The following is a 13724-nucleotide window of genomic DNA, read 5'->3' as shown; positions in this document are numbered from 1 at the left end:
GGTTACCATGGGAGTCTTTAATGGGCTCCATTTATATTAAAAATTATAACAAAATAATAAATAGTACTTTAGAAAAAAAAAGTTTATTGGAAACAGTATTATTCGATAATAATCCATATTCATTTTATCGTCACTGACAGTCCCAAATTTGAAAAAGTTGCCCCCCACCGGTCTTCTATTTAGAAGGACTTAACGGCTAATACTTTTTGTTTGAATTTCAAACTAACGTTTTAGGGCTTTTGATCGGAAGGAAGATAACGAATTGACTGTTGTAAAACTTAACTCGAAACGATGATCTAAACGGCTTGATTTTTGTTAATTGTAAGTTTAAATACTCGAATTGAAGCATTATTTCGTCGTTTTGGAGCACCGTTTCGAATTAAGTTTACATCAATTGGTTTGTATTCTCCTTCCGATCAACATGAGTTTGAAAATCGGAAAAAGTATAACGCCGTTAAGTCATTTTTAACGGGGACTATTGGGGCCAACTTTATTAAATTTGGAGTGACGATAAAATGAAAAGGGATTATGATCGGCCAATACCATGCAATAGGGATTATTAAAATCCAATAAATCAAATTTTTTTTTTGAATTATCTAAACATGATAAGTCTTCCAAAGAGATCTCTATGGGTGCAAATGAGCTGATTCGAGCCTAAGTCTCGAATAAAACTCGTTGACTTATCGAGTTTGAGCTTGAGTCTTGTATGTATGGGAGCTCGTTTAGTCCCGTCCCTTATCGAGCATTGTGTATTTATAAGTTTTACGACTTTTGGACTTCTATGTATTATATTTCACACAACATATAGCCGAGCTGTCGCTTGTTTAAGGCACTACACAAGCTTGAGTCGAGCTTAGGCTTATTTAAGGTTTTTACCAGAAATCATGTACTTTTTGATTATATACAGTCAACCCAGTTGAACATGAGTTCAACCTGGTAAGGTTCAAAAACCGGGTTTTAAAACATTGCATCTAGGCAACATTATTTCACAACTTAAAGTTCTTACAGTCAGAATTATTTGACTTTTGGTTACAATAATACTTTAGATTAATGATAAAAGTTAATGTTTAAATCTATTTAAATTATGAGTTGATTGTTTCCACCTATACTTGGTTGATAAGTAAATATGTTATCTAGGTGGTTTAATAATGACTTAAATTGACTATATTAGTATTCCGTGATGAATATTAGATGTTAGAAGTTAATTCAATAAATTTATTTTAGGAAGATTTACTTAGGACTCTTGGTCCATAAAATCCTAGACGGTAACCTAGTCTTTTCCTTGATGAATCGTAGCCGTCATTGTGAGTGAAATGTGCAACGTGCCACTCTATACTCGTACGACTTGCAACATGTCTCTCTTTAATTGGTTGCGACAAGTCATCAATTGCAACGTGTCTCTCTTTAATTGCTTCGTAAAACCTGAGGTGGAAAATCCAGATTTTCTTTTATTAATTGAACGTGTCATTGTGAATGAAAGGTGCAACATGCCACTCCATGATTGGCCAAGTTGCAACGTGTCATTCTTTCATTCGCCATGACAAGTCATCAATTGCTTGTAATAAATAAATTCCACGTGGCAAGCATTGTGAACGGGTGCTTTCGGTATAAAACTTGAAAGTGAGGTGCCAAAAGATGTAAGCGGGTTGAGTGTCGAACCACACATTGAGGCATAAATCAAAGAAAGATCAATGGAGATCCCATTCAACATAGGATGTTTGTTTTGGGTACGAGTTCATTTTACTCTCAGAGGCGGAGTAATATGTGCAATGATTCATCATTGTCAATCGTAAGTTCTATCTATACACGGTCCTAGATCCACTCTATTGATATTGTTTATAACTTAGATTGTTGTACTACCTACAGGATAATAAGAAAGTCAAATCTTTGGCAACAAACACAACTTTTGATGATTTGCAATTTGTCGAGAAAGAAGATGGTAAGATACAGGTGTGCTGGGCGCCCCTAAATTGAAACACCTTGATTGAATGTGTTTGTGGCCGTCAAACTACTCTTTGACCAAACCTTCGGCGCTTACTGAAGCTCACATCAACATATGAATCAACGATCAAGATAAACCATCGCTCAACTCGTGACACATCTCTCATCTGTTAAAACATTGACATTAACTGATTCGACATTGATGATCTTGATGTAGAATACAACATGGAATTTTGATGATGTTTGAGGTTGTAAAATTTATGGATTAAATATTGACATTAACTGATTCGACTTTGATGATCTTGATGTACGGATTAATACAACACAAAATTTTAATAGTGTTTGTAAAAGTTTTCATGGAATTGGAGTTGTAAATTAAATTTTACATTTACTTTTTTGATTTTGGATTTTTTGGTTATTAATATCCCCATCAAATATATATTTTACCAAAACTGATAAGATAAATAAATCGTTTGATTTGATTTGGTTTGGTGTGGTTTGTAGAGTTTTTTTTAATACGATAAAATAATAATAATTAAAATCGATCACATAACCAACTATGATGGAAATCAAATTCAATTTAATTGAGACGACAAAAGATAACAAAACTAATGAAGTGAACTTTTACTGTTTTTATCATTTTATTCTTTTTACCAATTTAAGAGTTATTTTCAAAACTACTGCCTTTTAAACAAGTTTAAGGACATACAACGACTGACTTTTTCATTAGTGACTTGTATATAACAAAATAACTTGATCGTTTTTCATTAAATATAAAAATATGTTACTTTTTAAGGTATTAACTCTTGTTATAATAATTATAATTCTCTTTTCATATACTACATCATTTCATATCACATTACATCATGACATATCATATCTTATCACTCTCGTATCATACTAGATTGTATCATGTCATTTGGGATCATATAGTATCATAGCTTATTGTATCATGTCATGGTATCATATCGTATCATATTAAAAATATCATTTTATAACATATATATCATGTCAAATGATACCACATCATAACATATTATACCATATCATACAATATTACATCATAACAAAATGAAGAATATTAAGCCATATTTCATAATAAAGTCTTCTATTGGAACACCTAACTCACAAATTACTCAGGGTACTCCATGTTGTCATATAGTCAACAAAGTTTCTCTTATTTATATTAAAAAATACTAGACGGGTACCCGTGTGATGCGACAAGAAACAATAATCATAGTAATCATATAACAATTGTAGATATTCAAGGTTCGTTTGAAACCTTGAAAACGTTTGAACCGATCATCACTTTTGGTAAGCCGGTTTCCGAATGTTCAAACCATAGCAAGCGGTTTGGTTTATGGTTTATACAGAAAATTGACCATATAAACGGGCCGGACGATAAACTTATTATTGAACTCAATGCGTGAAACCAAAACCATTAGTATCGATTCAATTTAAAGTTTCTACGGTTCGCTGTCGTGCCGTTTGGCGGGCACGGGGGTCGGGTTTTATCCGGTGAATCCCTCAATAGGTGGACCGCTACGGGATCCGTCCGTCCGGACTAGTGGCCGGCTCGGGCTACCTTTAGCCAATGGGGGCCGCGTACGGAGTACCCGGCGTTACTTAATTGGCCGTTCAAAAAAAAAAAGTAACCATTTCTTAAATTTCAAAAGTTGCTTAAAGTTGAGGGGACAATGTTGTAACTATTTCAAGACATATTTTTTTTCTTACATGCTATATAAGTTGTATCTTATGCATTAATAGTTATAAATTACTTAAAAATGAGGTGTCTTAATTTGCCCATGTCTCATATATTATATATAGTATAGATATAGATATAGATTATAAGTTTATGACAGGTTCTGGTGGAGATCTCATAAAAGAAGTAAGTCGAAGGCTTATAGCCTTGTATACGGGTGTGGTAGATATTTGTGGCACCTCAAATTATGGCATAAAAGTATGACCAATAGTTGGCACTTATTTATAAACTTATCATACTTTAAGGTTTTAAAGCGGAAGTCTTTTGGTTAAAATAAAATATTATATTTCAAAGGTCCGAAAATAAAATATCCGATACGGTTACCAAGGAGTTTAACTGACAAACCATAATTTACATCATTTATAATTTAATAACTTTATCTGAGCTGTCAGATTGTCTAAACGGTTATCCACCATCTCTGAACCTCTATCGATTACCTGTAAAACAGTTTTATAAAATACGGTAGAAACACATGCCGGTGAACATGCCGACTTTATAATATTTATGAAAACCTTTAGTTCATATTCAAAACAATCAGCGGCCAATCACATTATTAGTCCAACCCTCACAGCTTTATAGACGCCTTATAGATTGGCTCAATGAGACGGAACTTGGTACCACATGTGGTGGGGTATGCCTACCCTCTGCCCATAGATGTAAAGATCCAAACACAATTGTAACTAGCCTGAACGCCAACATATACTAAAGTTTTAGGGATATTTAATCCCATGTAAAATTTGGTTTATGGGTAAATGACTCGATTAACGAGTTTTATAGATATGAGTGTATTCATCCTTGTTTTGATCATCGCTATCAGCCTATCACTGATTTATGCTTGAAGTTACCTCGAACCTATAGTACGAGAATAACCTTTGATAAGTATCTAGATCAAAATAACTAGCTTTAGACCTTTAGTCTATTTTGCATTACCTTTACATTGATAATCATTTGTTTACATAAAACATTTAGACATTTAGTCCCTTTTTATTTATTCACCATTTATGTAGTATATTTCTTTTTCATGAAGAAAGACAAATGCTAGGTTTCATCTTCAAGAGGATTTGTTAAGCTGACTATACCTCCGACATGTAAAACTTTATGTTTCTAAAACTATAAAGAAACAATATTTTAACTATACAATTAACTCATGAAAAGCTATATTCAAATTCAGTTTTGATCAAGGTATGGACTATATCCCGACTAGGGTCTATGGCACTAATAAAATATTTGAACACCTTATGCGGGTATTAGGAATGAAATCCTAAGCTTCAAGCGGCGACATTCCTACTAGTTGGTGAAGATTTAAGAGAAAATAGCGTCGGAAGTTGCACGCACTTCGAGAAATAAACTCGTCGGATCGTCGGGAATCAGGCATGATTCCCAAGACTAATTGTGATGTGAGAATGAGTTTTGGGATGCACAAATGCAGAGCCCGATCCTCCTATTTAAAGGCAAAAATGTTGGGTTCCTCACGCATCGTGATGGAGGAGAAAACACTCTAAGATGGATCAATAAACCGCCTTTTTATTATTTTAATCCGTCGGGTATCGTGATGGACCAATCACCAGATCGCTGCATAGCGGGACGTAGACCAACTAGGCCTGCTTCGTTACCCTAGACCTGCCACGTGGCGCACGTAGCCTGTTAGATCGTGGCACGTGGTACAACGCGTGTCTGATGATCGTGGAGCCCATGTTGCGTATCGCGTTAACTGGGGTTTGGTTCATCTCGTAGTGTGGCACAATCTGTTTCTTGAGTTTCGTGAAACATTCATCGCGTGCCACGATGGATTACCTTATAATCCATTGCGTAGTTCGATGGGTCATGAATTTCAAAAATGTTCATATATCATATCATATCATATCATGTGAGTTCACAGGTTTTAATTTGAAACAAGTTCTTTAAATATGTAGATAAAGTAAACAATGTTTTATCACAAGTTAATTACTCTAGATATCATGATACAGTAGTGTAGGATCCCATGAATTCCAGGGTTCTTCGACTATGGGAGAAAGTGGTGATTATTCCCCGCGGGGACGGTTTTCCCAGCCGGAGCCCATCGTTTTAAGCTATTTCCCGACTATGTCATTCCTTACAATAAATTAAAAAAAAACCTATAAAATGTTTAGGAAAATGTGGATTTATTTGTACTTTGGTTCTCATAATAAATTAACCAAAACACACACACACACACTAAAAAACGTCTAGGAAAATGTGGATTTATGTACAGTTTCGGTGATACCCGACAAAGCTAGGGTTTAGATGGGTGAAATCGACGAAGATCCTTATGAGGTTAGTTGACTTCTCTGTACATATTTGATTTCTATTGCATCTGTGATTTATGTTCTTGATTTTAAATAAAGTTGGCTCTAATTTGATTATTAACGTTTGTGCGTTTATGAATACGTTCTAGCTAGTTCATGACGGTATAAAACTACAAGAAATTGGTGAAAATAAAGACGAGTACATTTGCTATATGTTAACCTTTTAAAACTATTTAAACCTGTAAATTCTTATCATTTTAGATCATTCTATCATAACTTATAAGTTATAACCCAAACTATGGAACACTCCTTTTTAATGCAGTTTTGATCATACAGTTTGAGAATCCGACCAACGATTTTCGCGTTTTTCTTGAACACAAGTTAGCACCTTGAACAAAAACGACCTATAATGGCATTTTATTCAGAAATCATCATTTTGAGTTCTTGAACAAAAAATGACCATTAATGATTATTTTTGAAGAATATGCCATTAATTAAAGGTCATATTTGTTTCAAGGTGCTTATTTATGTTTTGATAAAAAAAATTTGGGAAGAATAACAAGTTATCTTTATGTTGATCTCCTTTATAGCATTTGAGAAGACATGCTTCTTTTTTCCCGATTTTGATCTTTTTACCGTTGCAATTGAGAAATATGTCCTCAAATATTACATATGGGATCAGTATGTCGGAGACCGCACTATGAAGTCCCTCCTTGACCAATTTTTCAGCGGAGCTTGCTCATTGCTGCAAAGGAAAACCGAATCTGACACGGTAAGTTGATCTGCCTACCTAGCTAGAACTTGAATTTGATTATCATTTAGTCCCTTTTTTATGTAAATCAGTCATTTATATCCATACTTTCTACTTTATAATGCATTTAGACATATCAGCTTAATACTTGTTACATTTAAGAGTTATTCAATATACGCATCCCAATAGTCTTTCATTGTCTTCATTAAATGCATGCTGTCTCATGATGAACTGATTACATAGGGCAGTTTAGGGGATATGAGTTAATGTACAGCTTAAAGAAGCCGCTCAAATCGGTTAATTGATTGTTTACCATCAAGCATCATATATTTTGTGTGTTCTATTTTACATGATAAATTTGAAAGTTAAAGTGACTATTTTTACCTGTGTTTAAGTTAATGGTCAAGAAATAAGTCATTTTAAATGGGATGGTGCATTACTGACATGGATAAACAGAGTGGTGGTTAGTAACTTTGATACTTTGAGAGATGATAAACACCATGGCTGTCCTGTTACCATTGTTTCTGATAAAAATCGTATATTTTCAAGTAATTTATGGAAGCAGTTTATGGCTTTGCAAGGAGTTGATTTAATTGTGTCCACTGCTTTCAAGCCTCAAACAGACGGACAAACTGAGGTTGTCAACCGCTGTTTGGAAGGATATTTGAGGTGTGATGTTATGGAGGGACCACATACTTGGTTCAAATGGTTGCCTCTAGCCCAACGATGGTGTAACACTTCTTATCGTGCTTCAATTGCCATGACCCCGTACGACGCCTTATATGGGATAGTTCCACCAATTCATGTTCCTTATGTTGCTAAGGATAATACTAATCCAAAAGTGGATTTGTTTGTGAGAGATAGGGAGACTAGCTACAATTCAGGTTCTCAGATTTTTTCTTTTGAAAGCTCAAAATCGAATGAAGCAGCAGGCGGATAAAGACCGTTCTGAAAGAAAATTTGCAGTGGGATCTTGAGGCTGCAACCATCTTCCAATTTCCTTATCAAATTTGCAAATCTAACATGATAATTTATCATCTATGTACTTCACAAATTCTAATTCTTTTGACAACTTCAAGCTCTGTTGTAAACTTCTTGTTTATTCAAATTCCATCTCTTTCAAAAACTTCCAGTTTATTTAAATTACCAAATTTGAATTTCTTTGCTGGTTTCATTTCAAATCCATTTTCTACGTAGTTTAATTCTTTTTCCAAAAGATAGTTTGCCAATTAAACTCTCCTTACATTTTGAGCAGTATATTGATTTTCCCTCATAAGTCAAACAAACAAATGTACAAAGTAATATCCCACTTAGAAAGTGGGGTCTGAGAAGGGTGGGATGGGGCGAATTTTATCTCGATCACAGGATAGAGCGAGGCTGCTTTCAGTGAGACCTCGATATATGACCATAAATGGTTTTCTTGTGAATTTTGTATTTCATATCAAAATTAAAATTGATGGTAGCTTCTGGGAAACTGAAGTTTAATGATAAGATATAATGAAAAAGAACAAAAAAGGAGCCGGATATTCTGGTATCACACTTTTCATGTCATTAGACATAAAACTCACGCGAATAAGAAATATACGAAACGGTGTCGTTTAAGATCTCTTGTGCTGATTTGGCAAAAACAAATTACAATTGATGGTGTTATAACGGAAATCTAACCGAGTTGAAGACAACTCTAGCCCAATATATTTCCTATAAATTCCAAACGGTGAGATTTGGAAGTTCAATCACAAGCCAAAGCTCTTCGAACACAATTGAAGGACACTCAATTTAAGATACATGGCGCAGGGTAATGAAACATCTCTTTATCCTTTTGTGTACTTCTTTCAATGTTACAAATCGTGTTTAATTTCAGTTTTGATTTTGCAAATTGAAGTTGATGTTGCTATATGTGCTCGATTTTGATTTAGGTTCATTTAAATTGCTTGAGTTGTGCTATATATGATTCAATTCAGTTGATGCTTTTAAGATCGTTAATCGATTGATTGGATCTGCTTGCGATTAAAGTTTGTGATAAAGTTGTCCTATTTTGATTTCTGATGAACAGAATTGTTTAAGTTGCTATTTTTGGTTCGATTCGGTCATGGTTTTGCAATCAGTTTTCTACATTTCAATCAGTTCAGTAGATCTACTTCAGGTTGATGCTTGGTGATTGTGTAATTGATAATTTGTCTGCCGATTGATGATCTTTTTACTAGAATTGTAACTACTGTGATAACCATATTTATAAAATTATAAATCAGACAGCATGTGTAACTAAATTTCCAGATCCAAAAAGATTAATGATAGTAGACACAATTAGCATTATTTCATTTGATTTTACATTAATATATGATTTTCGTTCAGCAATCGAAATTAGTTTATCATAAATCAGCACGATCTTTGAATCCACTTTAGCACAATCGAGGTATTTGGTATGTTAACAAAGATTATAAAGATTATGTGCCTATTTGTATAAATGCCTTCTCTTTTTATAACATTTAGGTATGATTAGGTATGATGATTAGATTCTTTTAATACTGTTTTTCCTAGTTCATAAAAGTTGTATGAAGTTTATATTATTTCAAGCATCTTAATAATTGAAATAGTTTTCAAAAAATATAAAATAAACCATGCTTATAGTTCTTTAAATTTTTAACCGAATTGAATTTGGTTGCACAAACAACAGGAAACGGGACTCTATTTACAGATGAGGAATTGGCTGCCTTTGCTGAGAAAATCTTGGTGAGAGCGCCGCATTATGTTGAAATAGCATGTGGGTGCACAAACAAAAGGTTGGGGGACTCGTTAGTCATCCTCAGAATCAGTGACGATGGCACCATCCGCTCTACTTGCCATTGCACTCTAGACTGCAAAGAAGGCATGATCAAACTCTCACACAACCACTTACTGTTATTATATCTTTTGTTATAAAATCTTATATATGGTACTTTTGGTTGTAATAGTGTTTAGCAGTGCAAAACTTGTGAAACACGCATCGGGTTGTATGAATGTGCCAAATTGGAGGACCAAGATTTGGGTTCTTAACTCCAACCTCAAGAAGATAAAATTAGCACAAACATGTTTACTGAGGTACTATAAAGGAGATGAATATGTTAGACCACGCAACAAAGTCTCACATGGAGACGAGTTCTTGAGTTGTACCGCGTGTCACAAGGTGCGTCGCTTTGAACTTAAGACAAAGGACGTGTGCAAGTCCTATCACTTTGCAGCTGCAAGGGAAAACCGAACTTGCAGTGACATGAGTTGCGGCAGGTAACTTTATCTATCTATCTATCTATCTAAGAGCTAATTTTTAATAAGTTGATTTGTTATCATTCATAAAACCTTTTTGATGAAGGTGGACATGCGAAGACCTCGGGCAGAGGAGTTCAAGACCACACAGCGGATGCCCAAAGAGTAGCAATTGCAAAGGTTGCAAGTATTGTGTGTGTTTTGGATGTGACATGTGCAGGTTCGTGGATTGTGAATGCCAAGCGTGTGCTGATTTTTATGCAAACACACTTACTTAACCAGCCATCTGTTCTTTTTATGCATTGGGTTTAACTATTTAAACATATTGGATAAACAATTAATGTTTTTAAATTTTGTGTTGCTAAAGAACTGCATACTGTGTATTTCTTTAGGTTATGCTTCACCACATTTCACCACAAAATCAATGGATATCCACTGACACTGAATTTGAAGGCCTTGGGATTGATTAATCAAACAATTAAAATGTAAATAACAATGATTAAACAAGAACAAATTGTATTATTGATTTGTAATTGAAACAGATGGATATACAACGGTGGTACCTCCGGCGGTTACATTTTACCGTCGCGATGGTTTGTAAATACGACACAACCCTCGTGTATATTCTAACTAATTACAACAATATACACCAACTATTAACTAATTACACTTTGCACCTTAAATTTCTTAACTGAACTTTTTAAAAAGTTTATCTATTCTGTAATAAACTAACGAAATATTTAACGAAACTTTAACGAGATCAATGATTAACCAAGAATCACCCCCTTAATCTCGATCTTCAACGCGGCTTGCTTTGCCTTCATGGTAATGTAGTTAAATTATGTATGAGATGAGCCTCCAGATCTTTCTCATTTTCTTTGTTTTTTCACTTTGGGCAATCATATGCAAAGTGACTATATTCATTAAATTCATAATTACACTTGAGATCACTTTTGTCTTTGTTTCCGTGACTTGCATTTCCGTGTCCTCTTTCTTCTTTGAAAGGTTCTCTTCCTTGCTCTTTGTCTTGGCTTCTATGCCCTTTTCCACGACGCCAATTCGTAGGATGATTACTAGCCATCAGGAGCTTTCTTTCGTGATCGTCTTCTTGTTTGTCTTGACTTTTAAGGCGTTATTCAAAGGCTATTATTCTTCCCACTGCTTCTTCAAATGACATTTTGTCAATTTCCAAATATTGCTTGATAATTGGTAGAAATTTCTTTGGAATTGAATTGAGCAATTTCCTTATAAGTATCTTATCCTTGAGATTGGAATCAAAACTTTTAAAATTTGGCTCTTATGCTTCTCAATTTTCCAGAGAAATCACTCACGGTTTTCATTTTCATTCATTTTTAGTGTTTATAAGTCGCTCCTTAATGTTTGTAGACGTGCCTTCTGTAAGGCCCCGTTACCGGTAACCCTACTTTGGTGTTGGATTTACTCATAAACACAGCTCTAAATATCAGAGTTAATTAAAACATTTACGCGGAATGTAAAACTTTCATAAAACATTACATAATTCATAATTTGTCTCAAAACATTCATTGTCTTTCCCATTAAAGCATTAAAGTTAAAACATCATAGGTCTTCAGATGCCAGATTCTTGTTCAGTGCCATGTGTCTTCTCAAGCGAGCTGCCTCATCCTACTCACCTGCGTGCATACTAAAAGTCAGCTACGCTGAGTGAGTTCTAGATAATCATATAATCATACCATTCACATAACATTATATTCTTTCATTCATACTTTTATACTTTCATACTTTCTTACATTCATACTTTCTTACTTTCATACTTTCTTACTTTCTTTTGTATTAACTTACTTTCATATCTTATGTTATAAAGAGCATTACGCCCTACATTCCTCGAGTATTATTAGGGCTCGGTACCCTCTTTCCTCGAGTATTATTAGGGCTCGGTACCCTCTTTCCTCGAGTATTATTAGGGCTCGGTACCCTCTTTCCTCGAGTATTATTAGGGCTCGGTACCCTCTTTCCTCGAGTATTATTAGGGCTCGGTACCCTTCTTCCTCGAATATTAGTAGGGTTCGGTTCCCTAGTTCTCGAATATTAGTAGGGTTTGATTCCCTCTTCGTTACCATACAACCATACATCATACCTCGAGTATTATTAGGGCTCGGTACCCTTTTCGTAACCATACAACCATACATTATCATTTCTTTCTTCTATTATCTCTATCATGTTCATACACATAAACATACATAACATACTTACCTTATACATAGCGTTACAACCTGACAGTACGTGCAATATCCGAAGATCGTTCACGTTCCATCAAGCAATCATTCATGCTTTCATATTATTCACACAAGGCATACACTTATCTCTTAGGATAAGCGTATTAACAAACATATCGAGTATGCACACAGCCCCGAGAACATAACACATAAATGGGGCTAGAAACTCACCTGGATCCTGTTACGCTCGCCGTTGATCGTAATTCCTTTCTTTAACTGGGCTCGGCTAACTGTATAATATTTACACATATCAATTAACTACTACTACTCGTTTTGTATTTCTATCTATATATGACCCACAACGAACGGGGGTCCGGGGGCAGCGCCCCTGGCAGCGGGGTTCTAGGGGCGGCAGCCCCTAGCGGGGTCCAAGGGGCAGAGCCCCTGGCTGGGGTTAAGCTGCCAGGTCAGCTTGGAAAAATTTTATTTTCGATAACTGCCTTAACACATTTTCCATTAGGTTTTTAATTTATTTTCTAAACGAACTTCACTTCAGGCGAAGTTAAACCTCGGGCGAACTTGGCTTCAGGCGAAGTTAAACCTTAGGCGAACTTGGCTTCAGGCGAAGTTAAACCTTAGGCGAACTTGGCCGTAGGCGAAGTTACCCTTAGGCGAACTTGGCTTCAGGCGAAGTTAAACCTTAGGCGAAGTTACGCTTGAAGGCGAAGTTACGCTTGAAGGCGAAGTTCATCAGGCGAACTTAATCTTGCAGGCGAAGTTATCGCGCTGCAGATCTGTTTGCCCATAAATCCTTCGTTTTTTAGCCAAATAACTCGATTTTGGTACCCACGGAATCGTATGATCGGCGCCTACAAATCCCAACCATCAAATCGGCCTAAAATCGACGTTTTAGGGGTCCGATTTGGGCAGTTTGGGTTTCGGGTCCGGTTAACCCATCCAATCCTAACCATTTTCAGTAATATTAGCTTTGGAGGATTTGTTCTTACCTTACCAACTCAGATCTATCAACAAAATCTCGGGTCTCGGCTTCGAATCTTGATCGGTTAGAATGTGTGTGTTTTGAGTGTGTGAAGAAAGAAGGTGGAAATGAAAGATTGGGTTTGGGATGGGATATTTATATCCCTCTAAGCCCACGGACTCGAGGCCCATTCTCATTTAACCCATCTTACGCAATCTAAGCCCAACTCCCTCCTTACTCGACATTAAATAATTAACAACGTGAAATCACTAAACATAACTTTCTTTATTTATAATTAAAATTTTAGGATGTTACACCTTCTGAACTAGAACCACTCCTACGTGCCGAACTTAATGCGTCCCACACTTCTTTTGTTGTCAAGTGTTGTGCCACTTGCATCAAAATATCTTCAGGCAATGTTTGTAGGATCATTGCCTTGGTCGTATATGCTTTCTTCTCATCAACTTCTTCTTCTGAGCAACTGCTTCCCAAAGACCATAAACCTTTAACACTGTCTCCACCAATAATGCCCATGTCGTATAGTTTGACTCAATTAATTTTGGACATTGAAGAGATATATATCCTTGCTCAC

This window comes from Bidens hawaiensis, unplaced genomic scaffold, assembly GCF_021521415.1.
Source record: "Bidens hawaiensis isolate Kalapana, Puna unplaced genomic scaffold, B.hawaiensis_p1.1 tig00419396_1, whole genome shotgun sequence".
NCBI classification, from domain to species: Eukaryota; Viridiplantae; Streptophyta; class Magnoliopsida; order Asterales; family Asteraceae; genus Bidens; species Bidens hawaiensis.
The sequence above is the reverse complement of the archived record's forward strand: the minus strand, read 5'-3'. Positions refer to the sequence as shown.